General features: G+C 33.7%; 1 protein-coding gene across 3 annotated transcripts in view; it reads left to right on the forward strand.

Moving 5' to 3' along the window:
• Positions 1-3,947: 3,947 nt before the first annotated feature.
• The window catches only part of LOC117177862 (inactive peptidyl-prolyl cis-trans isomerase FKBP6-like), a 58,375-nt gene continuing 48,824 nt past the window's right edge, over positions 3,948-13,498 (forward strand). For 2 of the 3 annotated variants that reach the window (XM_033368892.1, XM_033368891.1), the window contains exon 1: positions 3,948-4,188. The gene's annotated coding sequence lies outside the window, so the exon portion shown is untranslated. The remainder of the gene's footprint in view (positions 4,189-13,498) is intronic. The other variant, XM_033368893.1, reaches the window with a different exon arrangement.

Here is a 13,498-nt window from a genome sequence, read left to right on the forward strand (position 1 = left end):
TTGGAAAGGTATTCATAAATTGCCTGAGAGGTGGACAAAATGTGTAGCCAGCGAGGGCGCATACTTTGAATAAAATATTTGTTATCATTCTCTTGAAATAAACGTGTTTTATTTTCTAAAAAAAAAAAACCGGTTTCATATGTATACACCTGGTAGATATAAAGAGACCAACCTGTAATGCATGAACTTGACCAAAAACGGTCACTTTTCTGTTGCCAGAAGTACGCACACACACATGTGTAAAATTACACTTACGTGTTTTGTTTTTACAGGTCGCTCAGACAAATTAATAATCAGACAGGATATTATTAAATGTTTGTAGAATAAAAAATTATTCGCCCTGGAAGAGGTAGGTAGTACGTTTATGAAAATATTAAATTACTTTTACCAACACTATGCGTGCGACAGGTATTCGACGCGTTCGTAAAAAAAACAATAAACATGCACCTTACACCACTCTGAAAGTCTTGTACACTATACACTTGAAAGCACATTTATTGGAAATTTTCGCTTTTTTACAGTGATTTTTAATTTAAAATCCTTGCCTTTATTCACAAACTATTAATTGTTCAATCATTATTTATTTACATTTGACTCGCGTTCACATCGGTGGCCATATTTTTTTAAAGTGCGGTTGGCACGCCACGCTCGTGAAGTTTTGAACTATAGGTAGGTGTGATTTTGTGCATGTGTGTGTGCGTACTTCTAGTTACAGAAAAGTTTTCATTTTCATTTCCACTAGTTTGGTCTCCTTATGTCTATTTTTCAGGGGCATGAACGTTTTTGAATGGCAAGAAGCGAAAAATGAAGAATTTGAAGTAGTGCCTGCGCCTATAACGATAAAATAATGTATTGGCCGGCGAGTTGTAGTTAGGGTTCCTTTTCACCAGCCCCCTGCAAGAAGCGAAAAATGAAGAATTTGAAGTAGTGCCTGCGCCTATAACGATAAAATAATGTATTGGCCGGCGAGTTGTAGTTAGGGTACCTTTTTACCAGCCCCCTGCCTCGACCGTGTATGTGTATTTAGTAGTAGTTTTCTTACGATCCGGAGGGGAAATGTCGGTCAAACTAATCCAATAGATGGCGCCACCAAAAGTAGGTCTGTCTTTTTCATTGAATTGCATTAAGAAAAAGCAAAAATAATTAAAAACTTAATGCTTTTTGCTAATAAACAAAAAACAAATATATCCAAAAATAAGAGTAACTATTACTCATCATTTAAAAAAAGAAAAAGTCATAAAAATATGTAGTATAATATGAATAAAACTTAATTTTGAGATACATTTTAAAAGCAGTTCGAACTTCATATTTCTATGATTTATTTTGTTGATAGTATTGATTTTATTATTTCTTATAGTTAAAAAAATTTATTTATTTTTAAAATTATTGATGTAGCTAATAAAAAAATTACTAATATTTAAGACCTCAATGACAAAATTATTTAAAACATATACATGATCAGAAGAATTAATAAAAAAATATCACTTATATCCAATATAAATATAATAATAATTAAAATATGTTAATTTTAATTTAAATGTTTGGAGGAAATAATTTGGTAAAAAGTCAATGACAAGACTGATAAATGAGAAAATTGATTTGCTATTATTTATTAGAATGTATATATTTATTTAAATTTAACCAAACATCATATATACATTTATACAGTTCAATAATTTATTTATTGTTTAATCTTGAAAATTTTTTTCTCGCTGCATACAGCCCCTAATAATTTTATTTAAAAATTTAAAGGAGATTTGGAATTGAATTGTTAATTATATTATTGAAAACTTCATTTCTAAAATAAACAGACTATAAGCTATTAAACTCTTTAAAACAAACGCACTGTACTCATGACGCACAGTTGGAGGACATGCACTTTTTTAATTCAAAAATGTCCAGAGCCTTCAATTTTCTTGCGATTATGATTTTTTTTGGTTTTAAATTAAAGATTATTAAATTCTATAGATAGTGACTCATTGATGTTTTGTCTCCTCTATTTTTTTATTAATAATGTTTCCACTCAAAGTATGGAAAAACTAAAATTTCGGATATACAATTTTTTTACGCTTTAATAACTGATCAGGAGAACTTAATATTGTCTTGAATATATGTTCGGCATCAAATTAGATAAACAGATTTGAAATTTTGGCCCTTTGGCCTAGAAATTTTTTTTTGCACTGGAAATGTTTCAACCTATTGGACGAATGATAGTCACAAAAATATTAGAAAAGTTAACAATAACCACTGTTATTAACAATTCTTGTGACAAAATATTGAAACTTAAGGTTTCATCAAATTTAAATTTTCTTTGACGGCCAAGTCGGTGGGTTATTGTCAAAAGATTTTGTATTGAGTGAATCTTAGCATGCAGTGTTATGAGTTATTTTCAATCTATTACGATTGAAACCCCGACTTTTTCCAAGTGAAACTGCCAAAATTTGGAAATTGTTTAAGTAAATCATTTGTAAACATGTAAGTTTTTATATTCTACTAAATGTTATCAAATATACATTTTTTAGGAATATCCGTAGCCATTGTAGCAATTAAAGAAAATAAAATTTGTATAAAACCTGACATTTGAATATTTTATCACGAGAATTGTTATTGTTAACTTCTCAAATATTTTTGTGACTAGCAGTCATTCGCCCAACAGCTTAAAACATTTTCAGTGCAGAAAAAAAAAATTCTATGCGAAAGGACAAAAATTTTGAATTTATTTATCTAATTTGTTTACAGAAATTTAAATTGTAATATTTTATCAAATATTATTATATATTTATTATTTTAATGAATACCTGAATTTATTGTGGCCATTGAAAGAAATTATAATTGGAAAATTCTCAAATTCTAATATTTTGCCACAAACATTTTTTATACAGTGGTTATTATAAACTTTTAAAGTATTTTTGTTATTAAATGTTATTGTTAATTGTTATTAATGTGAAGCATTTTAAGCAAACAAATTTTTTACCGATCATAAGATTATTTGTCAATTTTTTCATAAAACTGGTTTATAACAAATAAATGGATTGATAAACACATTATTTGTATTCTATGCGCCCCTAAACATTAATTTAAGACAATATAAAGTTTTCCTAATCAGTTATTAAAGCGTAAAAAATTGTTTTATAAAAAATTTTAGTTTTTCCATACTTGAGTGGAAAAATTATTAATAAAAAAATTGAGGAGACAAAAATTCGTACAGTCAAGATCTATAGAATTTAACAATGTTTAATTTAAAACAAAAACTTCAAAATCGCAAAAAAATTGAAGGCTCTGGACATTTTCGACTGAAAAAAGTGCATTTCCTCCAATTGTGCGTCATGAGTACATTACGTTTATTTATAGAGTTTAGTAGTTTATAATCTGTTTATTTTAATAATAATAAATTTTAAAAATAATTTTTTTTTAACTATAACAAATAATAAAATCAATAATATCAGCAAAATAAATCATAGAAATATGAAGTTTGAACAGCTTTCAAAATGAATCTTACAATTAAATCTTATTCATATTAAACTACATATTTTTATGACTATTTCTTTTTTAAATAATTAGTAATAGTTAATCTTATTTTTAGATATATTTGTTTTTTGTTTATTTGCAAATAGCATCAAGTTTTTTAAAACTATTTTTGCTTTTTTTTAATGCAATCCAGTGAAAAAGACAGACCTACTTTTGGTGGCGCTATCTGTTGGATTAGTTTGACCGACAATTTCCCTCCGGATGGTAAGAAAACTGAAAAGTGGGGACGATGCATGGGGCTGCTTTTCACGGAGGCCTGTTTGGAATTAATCGTGGAATTGATATTTTCCATAGGATTCATCTCTAGCTACTTTGTGGTTTTATGGCAAATCTTATTGTTTGATAACCTAGATAAGAACTCGATGTATCAAATTAATTCAACGATTAATTCAAAACTGGGTCTCCGTGAAAAGGTACCCTTAGTATTATTGAGCCTATTGAGTCATTCGAGATCGAGTTTTCTGCATGTTTGGCTCCTACCACTGTGTCATTCTTTTTGTTACGACATGAATCACACTTTCATTTCGCACACTGGTAGGGGGTTCGTTAAGTAAAGCTTTTATCTTTTAATTTAAAATTACGCTGTTGAGTCTGCGGTCACCGTACTTTGAGCAACTCTTTTTCCCTCCTTTTCAAGGCTGACTGCCACTGTTGTATGTTGTAAGTGTCCTTCAAATATTATAAATGTAATGTTTTTACTCATTATTATGATGTGCTGTCCAACAAATGAGCATGGCAGTATCAAAGTCTTAGGGTTGACTTTAGCTCAGAGCTGGTTTAAGGATGTTGGTTAATCCCTCTGACATTTTTTTTCCATAGACGGCCCTGCCCATCTACGTTTGCTCTCAGGTTTTCCAGAACTAAAGAAAGAAAACTTAACAAATATAGGGAGGTCTTGTGTGATTCTCGGATACAATTTTGAAATATCTACCCTTGTGCTGAAGAAATTCATATTTTGGGTGAAAATATTTTCCGAAAGGAACCCGGTAATAAGCGTAGAATATAGAGAAATAAATATTTTCAGATTTCAGCGCAAAATTGAAGATTGTTTTATTATTTTGAATGCGCGATTTTTCCATCTGTCTAAAATGCCACAATAAGAATAAGATACCTTCTAAACTTATTCACTTCTATTTCCATAGCGACCGCCACATAGTTTTCTATTCTCCCAAAGAGAATGTGTTTTCAATATATTTAATTCCTTCTAATTTTACCGGTAACGCACCTCGCAGAGATATTTTTTTATTCCTCAGAAATATATTTGAATATTTTTCTAATTTATAAGTTATAAAAAGATTTAACAATGAAAAATAGGTTAAATAAATGCTTTCGTTAAATTTTACTAAGTCGATTGAGAGGAATAGGATTTACACTTCTTCTGTTCCCGTTGGGGGATTTTTAGACGGAGGAAAAATCGCGTATTCATAGGAATACAAATTCTTAATTTTTCTGAATTCAACGCTTGTTACCGAGGAGAAACGTAAGGATAGCAGGCGTATCTTACTAGTCTCAACTAAGGTTTAAACTTTGAAAGCTGTTGACGTTCTACTACTACTGTTCTTCCCTTTTTGACTGTTAAACAAAATATAGCCATTTTATCGAAGGAATGACTGCCTGCTTCAAGATATTGTTATTTAGATGAGTTATGCAAAAAATTGGACAAAAATATTCAACCGTGCGGGTTCAAACTTCAGACGCGATTGTCATTTTTATTTCCGTAATAATGACAAAATTACACTTATTATTATAAGATAACGGTTTGTTACAAAAACTGTCATTATGAAATCGTGGATTAATTTAATTTTTATGTGCAAAATCAATTTATTCATATAATTGAAAACATATGAATAAAAAATTCAGGAAAATTTTGTAACGTGTGCAGGAATAATGGAAGTCTTTAGGGTATTTGGTTTGGCCGAAGGTTTGAATATTTTTGAATTATTTCTTGCATACGTCATCCATATACTCATATCTTGAAACACGCACAGCCGATTTTTCAATGAAATCATTACATTATAGAATATACGTGCCGAAACGGCATATTCAGCTAAAGATGCGCGTTACTACTACTGTTCTGCCCCTTTTTATTATTAAACAAAATGTAAACATTTTCTTAAAAAAATGGCTTTGCTTGCTTGGAGATATGGTTATATAGATGAGGTATGCAAAAAATTAGACAAAAATATTCAACCATGCGGCCAAGAAATTGAGACGCGACAGTTATTCTGATATCCCTAATAACAAGTAAATAAAAGATTCAGGAAAATTGCTTAACGTGTGCAGGAATAATGGACGTCTTTAGGGAATTTAGACTGACTTGTTTGAACAATTATTATTTATTTTCACAATAGTTTCCCCCTGTAAGTCGTCGGAATAGAGAAAGGTTATTTTCATCAGGATATTTACTACATTAAAAAAACATTTGTTTAAACAATTTGTTTCCCAAACATCGTAAAAAATACTATTTACTGCAATTGATGACAAACGATTCCTACGACTTACAGGGGGAAACGATTGGAAAAATAAATAATAATTGTTTAAATAAGTCAGACTAAACTCCCTAAATACGTCCATTATTCCTGCACACGTTAAACAATTTTACAGAATCTTTTATTCATTTGTGGGTAATTATATAAAGAAATTGATTTTGCACATAAATAAATTAGTCCACGATTTCATAATAACAGGTTTTGTAACCGACCGTTATCTCATAATAATGAAAGTTTCATTTTGTCCTTATTACGGATATCAGAATGACAATCGCGTCTGAATTTTCAGCCCGCACGGTTGAATATTTTTGTCTAGTTTTTTGCATACCTCATCTAAATAACTATATCTTGGAGCAAGATCTATTTTTCCGATAAAATGTTTATATATTTTTAATAATGAAAAAGGGAAGAACCGTAGTAGTAATGCGCAGTGATAATTGTATATGCATTTTCGGCGCGTATAGTCTGTTATAATCTATAATGAAATGATGTTATTAAAAAAATCGGCTCTGCGTGCTTCAAGATTTGAGTATGTAGGTGACGTATGCAACAAATAAGTAAAAAATATTCAACCGTGCGGCCTACAAATTCAGAAACGATAACTCCTTTTTTTTTAAAAAAAGTACTAAATATTCTGCAGAAAATAATTTATAATAATGAGCTATAAATTATTAAGTCAGAGCTATGCACAAAATATTTTGAAATAATTTAGTTATAAATTAAGGTTTATAAATTTGGAAAAAATTCTAAAAAATACCTTCTTCAGCCTGAATTTGTTAGAAAACTGCGGTGTAAATGCTCAGAAAATAAAGATTCACGTTGTTACTGTAAATGTTAACCGATTTTCATGAATATTTTTTTAAATTTCTTATAATTATGTAATTAAATTAATTCTGTCAATTAAAATTAAATAAATTAATGATTTCATAATGTCAGTTTTTGTAACTGGCCGAAATATCGTAACACTGCCCGGTCTTCATTCGTTCCGTGTCAGTCATCACCCTGCGGGGAGTCTGCTGGCTTGAGTTTGACGAGGGTGAGCAGACTCACTGCGGACACCCATGTACACCTATTACTGAGTGTCACTGCTATTTTTCTCTATTGTGCTCTACGTTTTTAGTTATGACACAAAATATAAACATTTTATCGAAAAAACGGCTCTGCTTGATTTGAGATATAGTTACTTAGATGAGGTGTGCAAAAAGTTAGACAAAAATATTCAACTGAGCGGCCTCAAAATTTGGACGTGATTAGATATTCTGATAAAGGGCTTTAAAGATGTGTAATGAAAAGTAAAAAAAAAACATTTTCCCGCTTATTGTTATTTATTTGTTTAAACAAAGAATTCTGAAAAATAGATTTTAAGGTTGACTACATGCAACAAGTGAGATCCTACAGCCACGAAAATAGTGTTTATATGTATACTGGGGTTGCTGATTATAAGTTTGAGGGAAAACAATTCAAAATGGCGGCTAATCTTTGTTAAAACCTTTATTAAGACCATGTGACGAGTGGGTGACGTGACCAGATTCCTACCTTACCGCCACTTTTTTTTATTTCCCAACTTATTTTCACAAGAAGCGCTACATCGATTTGAAAGTTCGGGATAATCAATAAGAAGCAATGAGAAAGGTGGGTCTGGTCTTAAATTTGAATGCTTATTAAAAAATAAAAAAAAATTATTTACAACAAAAAATTTTCTTCATAATCATATAGATTTAGGACCAAATCCACAATTCTTAGTGCTTCCTTTTTAGTATCCCAAGTTTTCAACTCTTAGGTGCGAAACTAAGTTCGCGCTGTTTACCAATAGATAGTTCCAGCAGTAAGTGCTGGTCGATTTTGACATTCAAAACGTCATGAACCAAGCTTAGACATATGGTAAAAAAAAACCGTTTTGAAACATTAGTGAATTTATTTTGGCGTCATATACTTTTGGTTGTGTGAAAATGTTTGATTTTGTGCCAAATAATCGCTTTTTGCGAGAAGTGTTAATTTTATTCTTTCATTCGAAGAAAACGGCGGCTGAAACGGATCGAGAGCACCAAAAAGATTGCGGAGATGCTGCTCTAAGTGAAACAACGTGCCATGACTGGTTCCGTCGCTTCAAAGATGATGATTTCAATGTTGACGACCGTCCGCGTGAAGAAATGCCAAAAACTTTCAAAGACGTTGAATTGGAGGCATTGCTCAATGAGGATCCGTACAAAACGCAAGAATAGCTTGCTTCAGCATTATTAGTTACTCACCAAGCCATTTCCAATCGATTGCATGCGTTGGGCACGATTAAAAGCAAGGAACTTGAGTTCCTTATTATTTGTGCCATTTGAGCGTCGTTTTTTCGCCTGTGAAAAACTGCTTCAGCGGAAAAAAAGGAAGGACTTTCTTCATCCCATCCTGACGGGTGGTGAAAAATTGATTCATGCAATCAAAAGTAAAATAAAAATAGCCAAAATAAAATCACTAATGTGTTAACACGGTTTTTTTTACCATATGTCTAAGCTTGGTTCATGACGTTTTGAAAGACAAAATCGACCAGCACTTACTGCTGGAGCTATCTATTGGCAAACAGCGGTAACTTAGTTGCTTAGTATGCTTAGAACTTAGTATCCACACAGTATCCGTTCCGTATCATACGAAAAAAAAGAACAGCAAGATGGGCATTTAAATTGTTGCAGTTTGGATTCTACGTTAAAATTTCTATTGGAATATCACGGAGTAATTGCAATAGTTTTTTCGCAGCGTTAACAATTGAAAAAAAGTCATAACTCCTGTTGAGGGCGACTTCAAGCGCTTCCATAGTAGCTTAAGTAGTATGCTGTTACTAAAAGAAGATGCGCTTGAAGTCGCACTCAGTCTATGTTAATGACCGGTATTGTATTTTTTAATATTTTTTAAACGCAAAAAAAAATTATTGCAATGATTCTGTGACGTTCTCAGGGAAAAATTAATGTTGAATTCGAATTGCAATAAACTAAAGATTCATTTTACTCTTTTTTTTGAGTTTTTTGTTGCATGATAAGGAAGGGATACTATAAGGGTACGCTGTCACAGTTAAGTTTGGCCACTTCGCGTGTGAACACGCGTGTTATTCGAAATTCGTGCATAAACTAGAGCACGTAGAGCGGGTTCTTCGTTTCGATACTTCCATTCGCTGACAAAAAGGCGTCTTCTCATAAGATCACATGTTATTTTCAATCATTTATTTTTCGGTTATGAAGCTCTAAAATGTCCCGAAATTTTAACCAGAGCTTTAGTGCATTTTAATAAACTGTCATTCAAATATCAAACGATTATCATTTGTAATTCTATTACCGAGGTTACTTCCTTAGGGTATTTGTCGGAGAAAACGACTTATTACAGAAATTTCTAAAATTCAAGCAGCATCAGGACATCGAGATCTATTGAACTGTAAAGTTAAAATTGAATTACCCGTATAGAAACCAAAATAATCTGCATCAAAGTCTGTAGTTTTTGAACGTTTAGCATATACCTTACACAGAAAAAAGAAAAGTACAAGTAAATAAACTCATGTAGGGACTAAATGGTATTACAAAAACGCATGAAAAACTATTTAAAAGTAAAGAGAAATATCATAAACATTATAAGCGAATAAAAGATATATTTACCCGCATAGTTTTCGCAAAAATTCCAATCCAAACAACACATTTTTTGTTCAGGAGAGACTAACAAGCGATAGTGCGGCAAAACTGCACTCTCCCTCGCTCCAGCTCCGTCGTTTACCACGCTAACAGAAAAAAGACAGAGGCAGGATGTAGTCTTAATGTGCAACGTTGCCGTGATTACTTCTGGAACTGTTGCGTACAATGTTTGTAAGGTTCTGGGTACAGATATCAACTGTACTCCAGCAAAAGTTTCGATGCGCCGCTGAGGCATCACCGTGCCAGTGGAAACATTCAGGCAGGTCGATGTTTGACTGAGAGGATCATCCAACAAATACCTTAATAAAGAAAAAAATAAAATACATGATTAATATTTGACATACATATTCTTTAAAGCATTGGTAAGCAAAATAAAATAAGTTGAACTCGAAATAAAGTTAGACACCACCCTTAAATCGAGCAAAACACCCGAAAAAATGGTTCTTGTCATTTATTTTGGAAACAGTGGATCAGAAAAAATTATTTTCTACAGACAAATAGTTCTTACAACTTACAATAAGAATGCTTGTATTAATTTTTGCCTCAAATTATAGGGTAAGTTTTTGTAGGAATAAACGGAAAAATAAACGGCAAATCCCATTTTTGGGGGTGTTTTGTTCGATTTAAGGAGGGTTTCATCCTTCATTTCGAGTTCAACTTATTTTATGTTACCTACCAATCCCTTAAAGAATATGTATGGCAAATATTAATAATTCATTTTTCTTCCCTTTTCTAATAAATGTTAAAAAAAGTGTGACCGCCATTTTCAAACGTTGACCCGAACATTTATAATCCACGACCCCAATATACACATAGCCACTATTTCCCTGCCTTTAGCATTAAATTTGTTCAAGTTATTCAATTTTAAAATCGATTTTTCAAATTTGTTTGTTTAAACAAATAATTAACAATTAGCGGAAAAAATTTACTTTGACTTTTCGTTACACATCTTTAGTAGGCTGGGGCGAAAAACCAACATTATGCGTCCAGGAAACCCCTGGGTGCGGAAAAGTGTCCCAGTCCAATCCGAAACTCAGTGCACTTTGAAATTTTGAAATCGGATAATATCTTCAGTCTGTTCTTTGAGGGTGAAATCTCGAAATTTCACTGAAAAACACTAAAATTTAAGGTTTTGAAAAAATGGGCTTAAAATCGATACCGATGTCTTCAAAGGGTGACTTTACGATAAAAAGTCATCAGAGGGTACTTAGAGGTCCGTACCGAATCGCCAAAGTCACCCCATGCCAATCGTCATGGAGTGGGAAATCGCTCAAAATTGCCTATTTTTCGAGTAAAACGCTTAAATACTTGTGCAGCTCCTAGCTCACTGAGTTCTACTACTTCGAGTGACCCAGAGCCCACTACGTGGAGGTGGCTGCACATCGGGCTCCACCCACGCCCTACCCAACCAATTAACCATATGTAGAACGTGCTTATTTAAGTCTCAGAGTCATTAATTACACCCACAAAGTCTTTCCTAGTGTCAAATAAGTTGACAGTCTTTCGAGAAAGAAGTGTGGCGCGTATCTGTCGGTCCCGAGCCTCCGGACCGATGCCTTGTCTGGACACCTCTGTTACCAGTCTAACAGTTCTTTCCACCGCTACTGTGTGACAAGGGAAAGATGTAAAGTCCCAGTCTGGTACCAAGCCATCGGCCATAGATAGCTTAGCGGTAAATTCATCCTCTGTTATAGGAATTAAAACTGGAGGTATGGTAAGTGAAACATCTGTCTGTTCCCAATCAATCATTTTTGTGTAATCATTAGCTCCAAAATTAATTTTTGGCACAATATTGTATCTAACAGTTGTCTGTTGCTTATGTTTTGCTTCCAGGATTTTGGTGAGTGCGTCTTTGCGAACGGTAAGCCTAGGGTCGGTTACCATTCCAAGAAGTATATTTTTTCAGTGTAGAGGTGGTACAGACGCTCGTGTGCTCGTAGACAGACATGGCCCAGGGACTGCACAATTATTTAAGCATTTTACTCGAAAATATGTAATTTTGAGACATTTCCCCCTCTATGAGGATTGGCATGGGGTGACTTTGGCGACTCGGTACGGACCTCTAAGTAACCTCTGATGACTTTTCATCGTAAAGTCACCCTTGGAAGGTATCGGTATCGATTTTAAGCCCATTTTTGCAAAACCTTAAATTTTAGTGTTTTTTAGTGATATTTCGAGATCCCACCCTCAAAGAACAGACTGAAGATAGTATCCGATTTTAAAATTTCAAAGTGCGCTGAGTTTCGGATTGGTCTGGGACAGTTTTTCGCACCCAGGCGTTTCCTGGACGCACAATGTTGGTTTTTCGCCCCAGCCTAATCTTTAGCAATATAATACAAAAGGTTTTATTTTAATTGGTGTAACGCCGCCGGGTTTCCAAGCTTTACATTTTTAACATTTAACGTGTCTCCTCTATCTTATTATATTCCAAGACTGACAACTTGACGATGGTGAACATAAATTTTGCGAAGCTGATCAAGTCGAGATGCAAAATTCTCAATTTTCGAATATACATTGAAATTTGAAATATTTATGAGATGTTTATATCATTATAATTATTTAATATAAGTTCAATAATTACGTGTTGATTGAACAGACCGATTCGCGCTCAATGAGGTTCATGATGAAAAACTAATTATAGGTGGCAGCAACGAGCCGAGTACTAGACCCTCTGTCGATGAGAGGTGAAATACAATATGGGGCTTGTTATGCGGTTACTTATAATTAATATAATATTTAGTAATTTAGGTATTTTATGCAATTTATGCGTTTAGTGGAAATTGTAAATGAAATGGGATATATAGTGAACTATGGTAATCCTAACCTCACTTTACAAGTGACAGCCGGAATGTATTTATAAATATTTAACGAATGGCAAATGACTAATAAAACCCGCTTCCAGCGAAATCACGGTGAAATTTCAGCCGTAAGCACGTCTCACAACCGTGAGATAGGTGGTTACAGTCTGTAAAGGAATCAATACGACGATCCAGCAAAAGCCTCGTGGACCCTAAGAACACGGAGCGACCCAAGGACAACCGCCTTCTGCATTTTTCCCGCAAATGTTCTAGCATATTGTTGACCCGCACTTCCCATTCTCGACAATGGACTCAATTTCCCTAGGAGCATTTAGAGGAGCGATATTAAGGTGAATGCCGTAGGAGTGACAGAGATGGTAATAAAGTACTCTTAGTGCCGCATTGTGCCTTTGAATGTAGGTCGTTCCCGCGTATGTTGGACAACTAGATAGTAAGTGAGCTAAATGCTCGGGGTGTGCATGGCACGCCCTGCAGCTATCATCGGGAATGTCTTGGCTCAAAATGTGGCTACGGTATGTGAAGGTGGAAATGACACCGTCTTGGCATGCAAAAATGAAACCCTCTGTACCAGATTTCAATCCGGGCGATTTAATGAAAGCAAACGTTAGCTCACAAGACATTGACTGATCCTTCACGTTTCTGTGGAAGATACCGTGCATCCTCTTATCTAGGAGCTGTTCACGAAAGTTTTTCTTTTGTGCTTTTTAAATCCGGGCTTTCAGGAGTGAGTACTCGAGATAGATTAGATTTGATGCATCTTGCTCACCCCTAATACTGAAGTTAAGTCCGAGTGTTTCAGCAGCCTCCTCCGCTGCTTTGTACAGAAATGCTCCTTTGCCTACTTCCTTGTGATTCCTGATCATTTTAAGAAGAGGCTCTCTTTCATTTGCAACTCTAGGAGCTGTACCCAGAATAATCCTGTTGTGAAGACATTCAAGACTCAATATTCCGCGACCCCCTTGACGGCGTGAGATGTACAGTCGCGGAACGGAAGACTTAA

This window comes from Belonocnema kinseyi, chromosome 8, assembly GCF_010883055.1.
Source record: "Belonocnema kinseyi isolate 2016_QV_RU_SX_M_011 chromosome 8, B_treatae_v1, whole genome shotgun sequence".
NCBI classification, from domain to species: domain Eukaryota; kingdom Metazoa; phylum Arthropoda; class Insecta; order Hymenoptera; family Cynipidae; genus Belonocnema; species Belonocnema kinseyi.